Consider the following 14,011-nt stretch of genomic DNA (forward strand, 5'->3'; position numbering starts at 1 on the left):
ACCATCATGAGCGACACAACATTCAGTACACTTTGCACTCTCAAGCTTTTCTGTCATTAGAGAATATATGGATTTAAAATGAAAAGTCATTTTACAGAAATATGTGATTAATAGAATACTTTTCTGCACAGCAGAACGAAATGACTTATGGATCTAGCGAAAACATAGAATAACAGTGATAAATGAAAAGTGATACATTAGATTAAGGACCCTAAATGAGATGTAGTGTTCACAAAATTATATTATGGATAATAACTTTTTATTAATTCTGCACAAGTTTGAACCAACACTTGACATTAGGTACCTCTTAAATGGAATCCTTTCAAACATATTTAGGTTTCCTAGTATTTTTGTGCTGAGAAGGAATAAATAAATAGGGAAATATAAATATGGGAAGTTTCCGCAAAGATTTCAAATTTTAACAAAGGAAAAACTCTGAGCCCAGATTCATTTTCTGTGGAATTGTTATTCTAAAGGAAAAAAATACTATCAACTCTAACAACAGTCGCTGATACTAGCATAACATTCAATTCTAAAATGAGATGAAAGAGTCAATCCTATTAGTCATATATATTCCTAATAAGGATCCCCTTTCTCCTATCAATGCAAATGTGAAGGCACTAAAAACTTTTTTGCCTTCCTGCTGTCAAGATTTCTACCTCTGACTTTTATGGAGCTCAAAATTCCCCAGAATGGGCAATCCTGGCAGTTCTAGAAAACACTTTTGCCGTAAAATCCCTGGAGGCTCCGGTGGTCTTGGAAGTTCAACATGTGCCTCTGCGTCTGCATCTATTATACAATATGGGCGCAGAGGTAAAGGGATACCCTCATTTTCATGGGGCCACACCCCCATGCAAATGAAGTAACGCTCTCTGAAGATAGAATTGTATGTACACCAGCAAGGGTTGCACAAATGGTACTGTAATACCAAAGTGCCCCAGAGGCAAGCAAAGCAGGCGCAAATGCCCATTGCACCTCTGGGGCATTTCCATAACATGGCCCACAGTCCTATTTTTAGGTTCACCATATTTGATTTATTTCAGAAGTGAAGTAGATCATTGCAGAGAGTGTCAAGTTTGTGGTTCAAATAAAAGTATTATTTGTAATCATGCCAATCTGCTTTATACTTTTCAATGTGCTCTACCTCCTGTCTTCCTTACATATTTTGTTAACATTTGTAATTAAAGATAGTCAATGTCGAAATATTAGTGGTATAGGATGAACAATTAACTGTGTCTTCATGTAACCATGAACTTGCTGCTTATTGACAAGACATCTATGCAAATTGAATCACTGGGATGATGCTATTTGTAACATTGCTTGTGGACCAACACTTCTTAGCAGGTTTGTCAATATCAGGATAGGTGTCAGAGCTCTTCACATTAAAATGTCTTGACGACACAGTGATATGTTTCTCACTAGGAGCGCCAATATGAACTGCCTGTGTTCAAGAAAGACCATTTTTCAAATCCCCTATCAAGTCCAAAAATCATTGTAGCCAACGTAGCGGTATCAAATTCTCTCATTAAAAATATGTCAGGGATTGATATGAACTAAGGAGAGGCTTGTGATGATTCAGGGCAGGGTCAGAAACCCCTTTTCATGTCAGACACTAGACAGCAACAGCAAGCATTAGTCCTACAATGAGGCATCCATCTTTCAGTTCTGGGAACAGATGTCTGCGTTACAGGAAATTCCACCATGAAAACAAAAATACTCTTTGACACTTCTTGCCAATTGCAGAAAGTCACAGCATCCTTGGGTTTTAGAATGTTAAAATATATGTAGTTAAAACAAATATGCCGAAACCTCACGATGATTTTTTTAGTTATCTTTTGAAAATCAGAACTCTATTTCCATGCTGTTCTTTAAGTCACAGGGTTTGGCCTTTTCCGTGGAATAATCAGAGATTACACCTGATTTGAAAAGCACATGGCTACCTAAAAAGGTTTCCCATTACTAGGCTGATCTACTGAAAGTATGGAAACCTACCAGTCTTCGGGGATATTCATATTTAAAGGGGATCTGAATGATGAAAAAGCTGTGTTTTTAAAGATTTACGAGTCAAGTCAAGTCAAAGATACTTTTATTTGATTTTGTTAAAAAAAATCATAAAAGGGTGGGAAAACCACCATTAGAAAGGAATACATGAAATGCATTTTTTGAAAACGTATAAAATATAGAGAAGCACGAGGAAGTCAGTCGGCAACCAAGTGGCGGTGGTTTAAGTCAAAAGTATTAAAACGTCCAGGCAATACAATAGAAAAGTATCGAGGCTAATTGTTCTAAAACTACTTGGGTAAGTAGGCAGTTTCTTTTTTGTCCAGTTCTTTTGCCATGATTTTCAAGAAGTTTATGGCACTGCAAGACAGTTAGATTGAGGGACCTCTGAGACATTGGATAACTGCTGCTCCGCAAGTTCTTATTTGTTCCTTCCGAATGGCTTCCCGAAGGACCCTTTTTTGGGGTTATGCTAGGAAGGGGCGGATACATAATAGATGCAGTAAAGACTCATCCCCTACTCTGCAAACGTGGCATTCTTTTGATTGCCAGGAATGTTTCTATTTTGGAGTCAGGTCCTTTGATAGGAATGATCCTAGCCTCAATGAAGAAGTGCGTTTTCTGGTGAACAAAGTGGTCTAACAAATAAGGTTGAGGTTGCAGCCTCTGGTATGCCTGTATCACTGCCCAGGCATGAGATTTTATTGCAAAAGCAGTTTTGTCTATTAGTAATGAAGACCGTTCGATTGCTTTGCTGACAACAGATTTAAAGCCCAAGTAGGTAGGGACAGTGAGCCAGGCCTCCTCTAGCTGCAGTTCTGAGAGGGAGTCCTTCAAGACTTTAAAGATTGAGTTGTTTAGCCTGGCTTGATTTTCAATATCTACCCAACAGTAATGTGCAAGAGTAATATCCTCTGCGTCCCTCACCCTCCAAAGATGTACGAAACACAGAGAGTGACTGACACACCCTTAATCTGGGACAGAGCGCAATCAAACATTTTATTCCAAGAAGGAAAAGGTCCCGGGCCCCTTGGCATGATTTCCTAACCTGGGAATTGAAGTCAACTTATATCACTGGATCGCAAAGAGTGAGCAGGGGTGTACAGTGAAACTAATGCTCTAAGGTAAGAAGGTCCTGAGTTTGCCAGGTACTTGTGCAATATCATTATATAAATTGTTTGCAGTGAGGGGCAAATTAGCATTTGTTAGAGGAATCCCCCTTCCATTAAAGAAAGCACACACACATGCCTCCTCCTCAGCACAGCTACACTGTCTAAGTCTCCTGATATGTGCCCCTTTTTCAGTGACTGCTTAGACCAGTGGCGTTGTTTCTTCATCGGTGTGCATTTTCCATAAAGTGTGCATGTCACTTCCTCTTTGCTAACTATATTGTTGGCTCTCATTGGCACAACACTTATGTTTTTTCACTTCTTCTAGTACAATCGTACACGTTCACGCTTTTAAATACACGTTCGGTGTTGAGAATACGGTTAAAGAGCATGTGTTGTAATGGGCTTATATGCCTTATATTATTTTGCTTAACTGTTTTGTGCTCAATGTCTGAAGTCTTTAGTATGTGATTTTTTCATAGGACTATAACCACAGCCAATGGAATTATGCTGTACAGGATCTCCTAAAGGGGCCTGGCCGATGTATATAAGGGCATGGCTTAAAATAACATAGGCTAAAAATATATGCTTAGCTTAGTGTGCCACCCGACTGGTATTTTGCTGCTTCTGTCATTACATCCAGATATACAATACAGCAAATATTTTTACACTTACAACAAGACTGTACTATTGACTTTGTCAATGGGTGTTAGTTGCTTAACATAAATAAGCAACAACCATGGCTTCGTAGTATAGCATATTGAAAAGGCTTCCGTTCTGAAATGGTGAGAATGTGAAAGATCTATAGCGAGTCTCTTTGAAGTTACATCAAAAGCAGCAAAGGGTGGTACTGCTGTAGAGTTAAGATCTATTTTTCCATCCTAATGGTGAGGGAAAAAATGGAGGACCCAAAAGGGACCTGTCTCAGCACCTGCTTTTTAGAACTGCCGGTTCTCCTCACCGGCAAGATCTGGCCGACTTAAAGTCCTGCAGGCAAGACCAAATTACGCTGCATGGAGGACTGAATTATGTGGTGCTGAAAGGCAAATTATCCAGTGTAATAGGGCACATTTTGTGATAGTAATACTTCTTTAATATGTCATATGTTCTCGTGGTTGCAAAAACAACAAGTGATGGACCGAATGTGGATCAATGTCACACATTCCCCCAGTCAAAAGATCTGGGCCCAAATCCATCGTTTTTTTGCACTCCACACCACCCTGGGTTAGACAATGGCGATATGCAAATCAGCTCTGACCCTGTTGCCCCATGGGAACAGTCCAGTCCGAACTACAAATGCCATGTCTTTCCCAGCATGGAATCAAGCATCCGAGGACCGGACCGGTTTCGAGGTAACACCTCTCATCAGCCCGGCTAGCTTGACTCCAAGTGGTGTGGAGTGCCTGGGACCCACGTCTGGGCATCCCCAGCACACTTAGGGCGGCAATTGCAAAAACAACAAGTGATGGACCGAATGTGGATCAATGTCACACATTCCCCCAGTCAAAAGATCTGGGCCCAAATCCATCGTTTTTTTGCACTCCACACCACCCTGGGTTAGACAATGGCGATATGCAAATCAGCTCTGACCCTGTTGCCCCATGGGAACAGTCCAGTCCGAACTACAAAAGCCATGTCCTTCCCAGAACGGAATCAAGCATCCGAGGACCGGACCGGTTTCGAGGTAACACCTCTCATCAGCCCGGCTAGCTTGACTCCAAGTGGTGTGGAGTGCCTGGGACCCACGTCTGGGCATCCCCAGCGCACTTAGGGCGGCAATTGCAAAAACAACAAGTGATGGACCGAATGTGGATCAATGTCACACATTCCCCCAGTCAAAAGATCTGGGCCCAAATCCATCGTTCTCGTGGTAACATTGTCCGGGCAAATATTTCACTTCCTTACTACCATTCAGAGGCGCAACTAGAGCCAAAGGGGGGGGGGGCTAAAAAATAAATTTGTGGGGGGCTAATTCTTCCAGCATTGGAAGAGTGGAGATGCAGGGGCTGTAAGAAAAGGTGAAAAAGAACAAAGTCCTATTAACAAGCAAATGGTCTTTTAAAGACCTGTGAAGTACTCAGGTACAGCTGTGTGTGCTCCCGGAAAGCTGTCCAGCCCAGGCTGCCACACACGACGTGGGGGGGGGGGGGCTAAAGTCCTTTGGGCCCAATGGGTGTTGTCCGCCTGGTACAATATGTGGCAAATGCGGCAGATCCATTTTCATGTGGAAAACAGGCTGCTAGAAGAATAGCATAATTCCAGGGGCCCTGACTAACAGGCGGCCTCCATGGCTGCGTTTATAGCATGCGACTTCACAGCAGGCTTGGAAACACCAGGAAGTGCGAGCAACCAACCGAAAGAAATAACGCAAGAACTCTTCTGAACCAGGGTAAATCCCTCGCGACACACATCACACTGTGTAACGGTGACTGTATACCTAGGTGTGAAACTATCACTTCATGCTTTACAGAACATTACTGACAGCTGACAGCTAATTTATATCTTGTTTTGAGGCGACTCCACGAAAATGTGAGTCCATTTTAGGATGCCTTCTTTGGAATGAAAAATGTCCAAAAAGAAGATTGCCTCAAGGGTGTTGTTGCTTCTTGTGCTTTAAAGTGCCTTCTTATATTTTATTTGTTTATTTCAGCCCGCTTTTAGAGTTAATATGCAAATTTCGGGAATGTTTTCCTTTTTTCTCACAATGCTGGCAGAAGCTGTTCTGTCTGCCTCCACTGTAATTTGTAATTCACAATGGAGATCGCACACAAATACAAATTACGCGGTGGTACATGAAACGCAATTAATCATAATACCACAGTCAATACCGCATTTCATTTCTGCACGCGGCGTCTGCTTGATGTGCTGTCTTTACAAATCGTGATTTCATCGACGCACCTGCAGTACAATGGAAAACACGAGCATGCTTCCCTCCAAAAACACTAAAGTGCACTGGCTGGATTGTGATGGCAGAAAGCCAGAAAGCTGCAAAGTAGTCGGAATTATGCAAATTGTACAGAAACCATCAAATGATTGTGGCTCCAGATGCCTAGGTAACATCAATGCTTTGAAAAAAGTCTGCTTTAGCTCAGAATGGGAAAACAGAAATTGCATTTTTTGTTAACAGACCAATGCTTTCAGTTTTCTCTCTTCAGAGTATTTTTTTAAGTAAACTATCTGGCAAAGTACATAAGAAGCACTTGAATAATATTCTAGTCTGTTAAATAGTATGACATGGAAGATGACTCAGTGAGCCGGAAGCTCAACGCGAACAGTTCGACTCCCAGCAAGGCAAGTTCAGGCTTGCATCGTTCCAAGGTGGGTAACTTGAGTACTATAATTTGGGTAACAGTAACTTTTTTTATTTTTTTATTACTGCGGTGATAAAAAACTTAAAAGTGAGACATTTAGCGTTAAATGAAACCAGATTTCTAATGTTATCTATGTGCACATGTTACTTGAATTGTTCAAGCACATCTGCTTCATTTCAGGACAAAGACAGTTTTCAATTGTTGAAAATCCAAAAGTGTATGGAGGCTCACTTGAGTCAAACCGACATGGCAGGTAAGTGGGCTGCATTAGCAGCACGTGCAGTGTAGTAGACAAGTATGAGTCACTGACTACTTAAATATGTTCTTCCCTGGCGACTTGGGGTGTCTGGGGTTGTGCCAAATTATCGTAGTTTACTTTAGCATAATTGAGCAAATATCTGTAAAACGGCACAAAAGTGCATGAAATGCCAAAGTAGGGCCTCATTTACAAGGAACGGGCACATCTGCATAGATGCGCTAGTTTCCTTGCGCCAGTGTTAAATGTCCTTAGGCCACAATGGATGCGCTGTATTTACAAAACCGTGCTCCATGGCAAGGATTTACAGATGTGTCAGAAATTCTGATGCACCTGTTGGCACAAAAGTGACGCATTGCTCGAGTTGCTCAAGAAAGTGACGCATCTCCAGCACTGCGCCACAATAGATAGGTAAGTCCCATTAAAAAATGCCTGCATCATTCCTTACGCCTGGTCTTAGCAGGCGTAGGGATTTTGACACATTGAAGGCATTAGGTGACGCAGTAAAATGTTATGAATTTCACTGCGTCAGTTCTACATGGCTTTTTGCATGGGAACACCCATCCTGCGTACATTTTACCTGTTGCAGGTATAATGTGGCACAGGGCTTTACAATGTGACACATCTCACTAGATGTGTTACGTTGTAAATGGGCCGCAACGTGGCATATTGTTTACGCCGCTGCTGTGTCACAAAAAGTGATGCAACAACAGTGCAAACGTGCTGCAAGGGGCTTGTAAATCTGCCCCACAGTATTTTTCACTAGAGTTTAATGCTAAATGCACCTTCGAACCATTTTTTGAATTAAGAATTCATTTCACGCTAAAGAAATAGCATTAACAACACGTACATTGTAAGACAGCTACTCATGTTCTTGGTAGTCCTGTTGGTCCCATGCTCCTGAGCTATCATTCTGTTGTGAACATGGTGTAATTGTGTGATGAGCCACAATGGAAACATTTCAAGAATTCTTAGCACATTTTCTCAAAATTATGCTAATTAAGCTGCAGTAAATGAAATTTCTGTTCTATGTTTCAAACTTTTAAATAACATATTGACATTCTTGCCTAATTAACTTACAACTAGTTTGATTACATTCTCTGGTGGTGCTCATTAAGCTTTTGGGGTGTACAATATTTATTTTCACACTGACAAGCTCTCTAACATTTGCCTAATGGGCAACAATCACTTTTGCCTACACAATTTTAATCAGATCCTTCCCTTCAGTGGGTTTTTGTTTCTGCCCATAAAGGCAGCACTTAGCTAATGGGAGGCCAATGATGCTTATGCGATATTTATTGAATTATGGTATTAATAGTTAATTGTTATCACTGGAATAATGCTGTAAAGCATCTTTCATTTAGAATGGAAGGAGGCTGGATCCAACAAATGATTTTTCTAGAGAAGCCGCTGATCAGCAAGAGTATAATAGTTGTAAAAATGTACATTACATATTGGATATCTGTAAAAACCATGGAATGTGCATGCAAAAATGTATTAGTATCAATAATTAAATCATCAAGGTCATCCACTGATGAATGCTGTGACAAAGTTCCTGTAACAACCTGATCAGAATGACACCACAAATTCAAACCAATGTTTCCTAACAAAATGTCTACACTGAGCTTCTGGGGTAAAGGTTGAGTTCAAAGAGTGAAAATGTTAGGAAGGTACCACTGAAAGATCATAAAATTTAGAAGACAAAGAAATTAGCTGTTCAACCAAGGTTTCACACGCAGATTACAAATGTATTAACTACATACGATAACAATTAGAAAATCAAATAGTAGAGATGAAAATATGAAGGATAATTTCAAGGGTTTTCCATGAAAGTTATAGAGGCCAACAATCACTATGGGAGTCTGTGTTCATATGGGCGACAACTAGAAGTAACATTACTCTCTAAACATTTACCATCTGCAATACATTACTACACTTCCTTGTGGGACTTTCATCAAAACATAGGATTTGAGGTAAGCCTGAATCCATAATATGAACATGGACAACCAAAGTGTGAAATCTGAGTCTCTCAAGAAATTTACATTTTTGGTGACTCTAGTGAAACAAAATAATTTCATTGGGCCATGGCTGTAGGTGATGTATGAACAGGCTTACACAGTTTCAGATTCATTTGACAGATGCTCACAGTGAAAAGAAAAATCTTGAAGACATAAGCTCTTCACAGACAAAATGTGTTTTAGGAAGCCACAACTCCATGCTGGGACACTGAATGAGAATAAATATTTCTTATAGTTGGTCATTACTTTGTAACCCTTCAGATGATGCCTCTGAAGGTACAACACGAAGCAATAATTCACAAAGTGCAAATGCTGTTATAGAAGTAGGAGTTGTAAAGTATTTGCATAATTTGAGGTTCTCTGAATGGGACAAGGCAGGTATTCAAATAATGGGGTTAATGTGGATCATCCCGATCCTCCTATGGTTCTCTAAACTTGGTAGATTTTCTCAGTTATAATTTTGATAAGTTAAAATATTGTCAGACAGTGATATTGTCTTCATAATTATCTTTTAAAAATTTTCATTTAATTGGGTGGTATTTTTGGTAAATGATAATTAGAGCCCAGAATATTTGTGAGGCAATATTTTGATTATGATGTTCAGGTCACTTAGATTGGATCGAAAAACACAGTTGAAGTCATGTTATGTTAGTATAGTTCTGGAATAACAAGGTTTAAAGATTTTTTCTGAATGAGGCTAGTGAACTTGCTGACCTAATGTGCATTAAAGCATGCCGTACCATAAACAATGCTTCACCCCCCCAACTGGAGGTGAGAATCTTAGGAACCATCATAAGCCTAGTACCAGTAGAACATAATTGTCTACCAGGATGAAACCAATTGAAAATATTTTTTAGGATCACAGGTCCCATATTATTCAAGGGTTTATAGGCTAAGCATATCGTCTTAAACTTGACGCAACATGCTACAGGAAGCCAGTGGAGTCTCTGATTTTCCTTACACACTGACTCGTGTTTAGTCAGATTTAATAAGAGTCTTGCAGCTGCATTGTGTACCATCTGCAGTTTTTTTAGATGTTATTTCTGCATATTCTGGTACAGTCCACTGCAGTAATCTAGTTTTGATAGCACAAGTGCAGTCACAACCGTCTTCCTAAAATCTATAGGAATGTATTGAAGAACCTTCTTCAGTTTCTTAATCAAATAAAAGGTATAGTTTCTCTGAGTATTCTAGGCATTTTTTGATTTTTCTTCTGGTTTTGTTAGTTCTCTCATCTCACCAGGCCACCAAAAGCCATCCCATCTAGGTTGGAGATTGCCAAAGATCACTATCTTGGTTTTCTCTTAATTACGCTTAAGACAATGCTTGCCCATATGATTTGGACACTGAGGTACAGGGGAGGCTCTGATATGTATGAGCAGCTACCACAATCTGTGTGTCGTCGGCATAAGAGGTTAAGCTGAAGCTGAATTGCTGGATCAGAGGAGCCAGTCCGACAAACAGATACTAAAAAAGGATGAGCTAAGTGACGAACCCTGTGGAACCCCAAAAGGCAAAACATAAGGGGGCGATTTAAAATGACCCAGGGTCACTGTTTGTCTTCTTTCCATCAAAAAAGAAGATAGCAAGGAAAGTGCTGAATCTTTAACCCCTAATTTTTCCAGGCGCAATTGTGGCAAATTATGGTCGACAGAATTAAAATCTGCCAACAAATCTAGGAGAATTAGGGCAGTGGCACCACCTCTATCTATCACTGTCCTAATTTCCTCAGTAACCTTAATCAAGGCAGTTTCCGTACTGTGTTCTGGACGAAAACCAAATCGGGAGGTATCAAGAAAATCGTTCTGTTGGACAAATTGAACTAGCTGCTGATTCATGATTTTATCCACTATCTAAGCTGGAAAACGATGGGACGGTAATGCTTGGATTAGATGCGTCTAAATTCTAGGGCTTTATTAATTCAAGGATCGACGCATCCTTCCATACTGCAGGAAAATTTCCAGAAGTGGACATGGCATTAAAGATTTCTGTAGGAATAGGAGTAACTTTGTTAGCTAAACCTGTCAGGACTAAAGGGGGACAAGGGTCCAAAGGGGACCCAGATTTAATTTCCTTAAGAAGTTTTTCCACTAACTTGCTAGATACCTGGGAAAAGGCCAGAAGCACATTTTAGCCAGGGTCAATGTAAGGGGTTTTCTCAGTTAGCTCATGCGAGAGAGCGGCCTCGATCGAATCCTAGATATTATTGACTTTATTCCTGAAGGTATTAGCAATATGGTCGCAGAAACGTTGAATGCTTTATGTAGCCTTTTTCTGGTCAGGGAGGTTAGCTTCTTAACTACCCCATATAATTCTTTAGTTGAGGTCTAGGCTCACTCAATCTGCTTGGTGAAAAATGCCCCTTTTTTGGAGATCAGATGGTTTTGTATTTAACCAATGCAGACTTATTGCTGCTTTTTTCCAGTTCATCATATTGTACTCTCCAACGTCTTTCTAGTCTGCTTCAATTTTGCTGTCCTTGTCTTGCCTCTGTAAACAAAGGAGCAGAGTGTAATTTGTGGTTACTTGAATTTTTACAAGTGGGAACCATAACATTAATATCTTCATTGAGCCAGTCTGTATATTCACTGGATGTCAAATCTGGATTTGTACTTAATGTAGGCAGAGACATACCAAGCTGAGTATGAAGCGTACCCTCGTCAGTTTTGTTCCAGGTTTTGTAAACGGTTTGGTGTGCTCTAACAGTTGCTATCACTGGTGATTTTGTGATGGAATGTTTAAATAGAATTATATAATGATATACCCAAGTGAGAGGTTGAATATTCTTTACTGTCAGGGTCGATTCTGAAGTAAATATACCATCCAATGTGTGTCCTGCCTCATGTGTCGGTTTGTGCACCATCTGCAATAGTCCTAGAGTCCCTAAGGTATCTAAAAGAGTGACTGTGTCTTTATCAACATTTTCTTCTAGGTAGACATTAAAATCGCCCAGAATTTTAAACTCATTTGTAGTGAAAATGGATTCAAGAAGGGAATCTAGGCTGCTAACAAAACTGCCTCTTGAGCCTGGGGGGCGATACAGAAGAATTCCTCTGAAGGTCTTTTTCGGATATATTTCTAAGGTAAAGTGAAGTGCTTCACAGTGGAGGTTGGGAGAAAAGGTGGCTCCACATTTCTCACAATATATTATAGTTAGCACACCTACCCTCTTAATGGGTCTGTCTACTCTGAAGGATAAAAATCCAGGGGGTGCTGCTATCAAGAAGTCTGGTTCCGACGCTGCATTGGCCCAGGTTTCAGTGAGGAATAACACATCCAGATTACAATGAGAGATGACATCTGCTGTTGCATATTTATGTTTAGCTAGAGATCTAACGTTAATAAGACTGCAGCACAAGTCTGCCAAAACTGTGGTCCCTAGGCACTCCACATTAGACCTTGTACCTGCGGTCTGGCATGCCCTGACCATCTGTTCTGCCAGAAGAGAAAATCCACACACATAGCTCTGACTCTATTGTGGGAGATCATTGCCCAGAGTGAAGTGGCAGCAGCAGAATTTTATGAGCGAGGTCTAGTAATTTCTTACCTGAATACCCTACGGTTCCTAAGTCAGATGAGCCAGGATTTTTGGCCCTGGGCGCCGTCCTGGCACGGACGGGTGCAGACGTAGCTTCGGGACATCAACTGAAGATGGTACAAAAAAATCACAGGCTCCTCTTTACTCAGTCTGAGAAAGTGGGCTATTGTTTGAGGGAGATGAACCCCTACTCAAGTATGCATTGTGCTGGGTCAGTGCTGCCAAAGCTGCTGATCAGGCGCTGCAAAGCGAGGTCTAGTGTTGAGATAAGGTGTACTCCATCAGTTTTGATGGAGCCACCGGCTTGGAGTTGGTGATGTGTGGTCTTGAGTCGGGATTCCCATAAAGACGCTGGTCAGGATCCTGTTGTGTATCTGTAACTCAGAACAACAGGCCAGTCAACTGACTTTTGGAGACACTCTGGTAGTGCTGGGGGTCAGGCAGCAAGGCAGGCCTCTGGCAGCAGAAGTCCTTAAACAGCTGCGCAGTCCTTCTTCTTGTAGAGTATGCAGGTTTAGGAGTGTTCTGAACAGTGGATCTGAAGGTCTTTTTTATACCTGGCTCCAGATTTGTAATGGTAGATTTGTCTGGACTTTCCCCTACATCTAGTTAGGGAATTTTCTTACTTCCTATGCCCAGGCCCCAAGATGTCCAGGATGACAAAACGCTGGTGTAAAGTTCATTGTGGGTGCAAGAGGGAGCTCCATAGAAGTACAATCGTGGTAGGTGAATACTTCATCCCAAACCATCCGGTCAGAATGACCTATCCTGCTCAAACTTAAGCCATATTGTCTCACTCTGTAGGAGGAATATTCTAAGGTCCGCTGCCAACTAAACCTAGTCATGTGACCCAGGATATAGGCTGCAGGCATCAAATTGTTAGGACAAGAAAATGCCAACTTTTTAAAAAGGGCATTTTGAGATGTGTGACTTAAAAGCTGACTTTACCTTTAAAAAGGATTTCAAATTACAATTATTTTGTGTGTACACATGACATTCCTACCTATTCCCAAGTAAACGTTATAACCTATCAAATGTAATAAAGGAACCCAAAGTCATCCAATGGGGTTTGCAAGCCTACAGTAGTGAAAAACAAATTCAGGAATTTTTTCACTACCAGAACATGTAAAACTTAAAAGTACATATCCACATTTTTAAATCTGCTGCACCCTTCCTGTGGGCTCTTTAGGGCCTACCCTAAGGGGGGCTTATATTTATTCGAAAGGAAGGTTTAGGCCTGGCAAAAGGTTTATTTCGCCTGGTTGATAGGCCAGTTTCAATTTCACTAACATCTGCAACGGCAGGTCAGAGACATATTTAAAAGGTTACTTTAGAGGGTGGCACAATGAGTGCTGCAGGCCCAGTGTACATGTAGTACTGCATTATTAGGGACTTACAAGTGACTTAAATGTGGCAATTAGCCTATACCAAGTTTTAGAGGGAGAGAATGATGATTTTAGCACTAGTTAGCAGTGGTAAAGTATACCGAGTACTGAAAGGTAAGAAGAATGGGCTAAAAAAATAGGAGGGGTGAAAGAAAAACGTTTGGGAGTAACTCTATAGAGAGAGCTAAGCCCAACACCCAGCTACAGGGCTAGTCAGAAAAGACTTGTGTGTTTATTTAGTGAGCACCCTTGTTGTCTTCTTCTTTCACAATTGCTAGGTATACACAGCTACCAATCAATCACACAGCACATCAGGCACTTCAACATCAACCATCTGGAAGACAGGTTCAGCAGAAAATCAATGGACCTGGAAGTAGGTCAATGAAATGGTGA

At 40.9% G+C, this 14,011-nt stretch overlaps 1 protein-coding gene across 1 annotated transcript in view; it reads right to left on the reverse strand.

Annotated features, from left to right (window-relative positions):
- The window catches only part of NEGR1 (neuronal growth regulator 1), a 1,973,203-nt gene that overhangs the window by 1,247,668 nt on the left and 711,524 nt on the right, over positions 1 to 14,011 (reverse strand). The window lies entirely within an intron of this gene.

Source organism: Lissotriton vulgaris, chromosome 1_1 (assembly GCF_964263255.1).
Source record: "Lissotriton vulgaris chromosome 1_1, aLisVul1.2, whole genome shotgun sequence".
Taxonomy (NCBI): Eukaryota; Metazoa; Chordata; class Amphibia; order Caudata; family Salamandridae; genus Lissotriton; species Lissotriton vulgaris.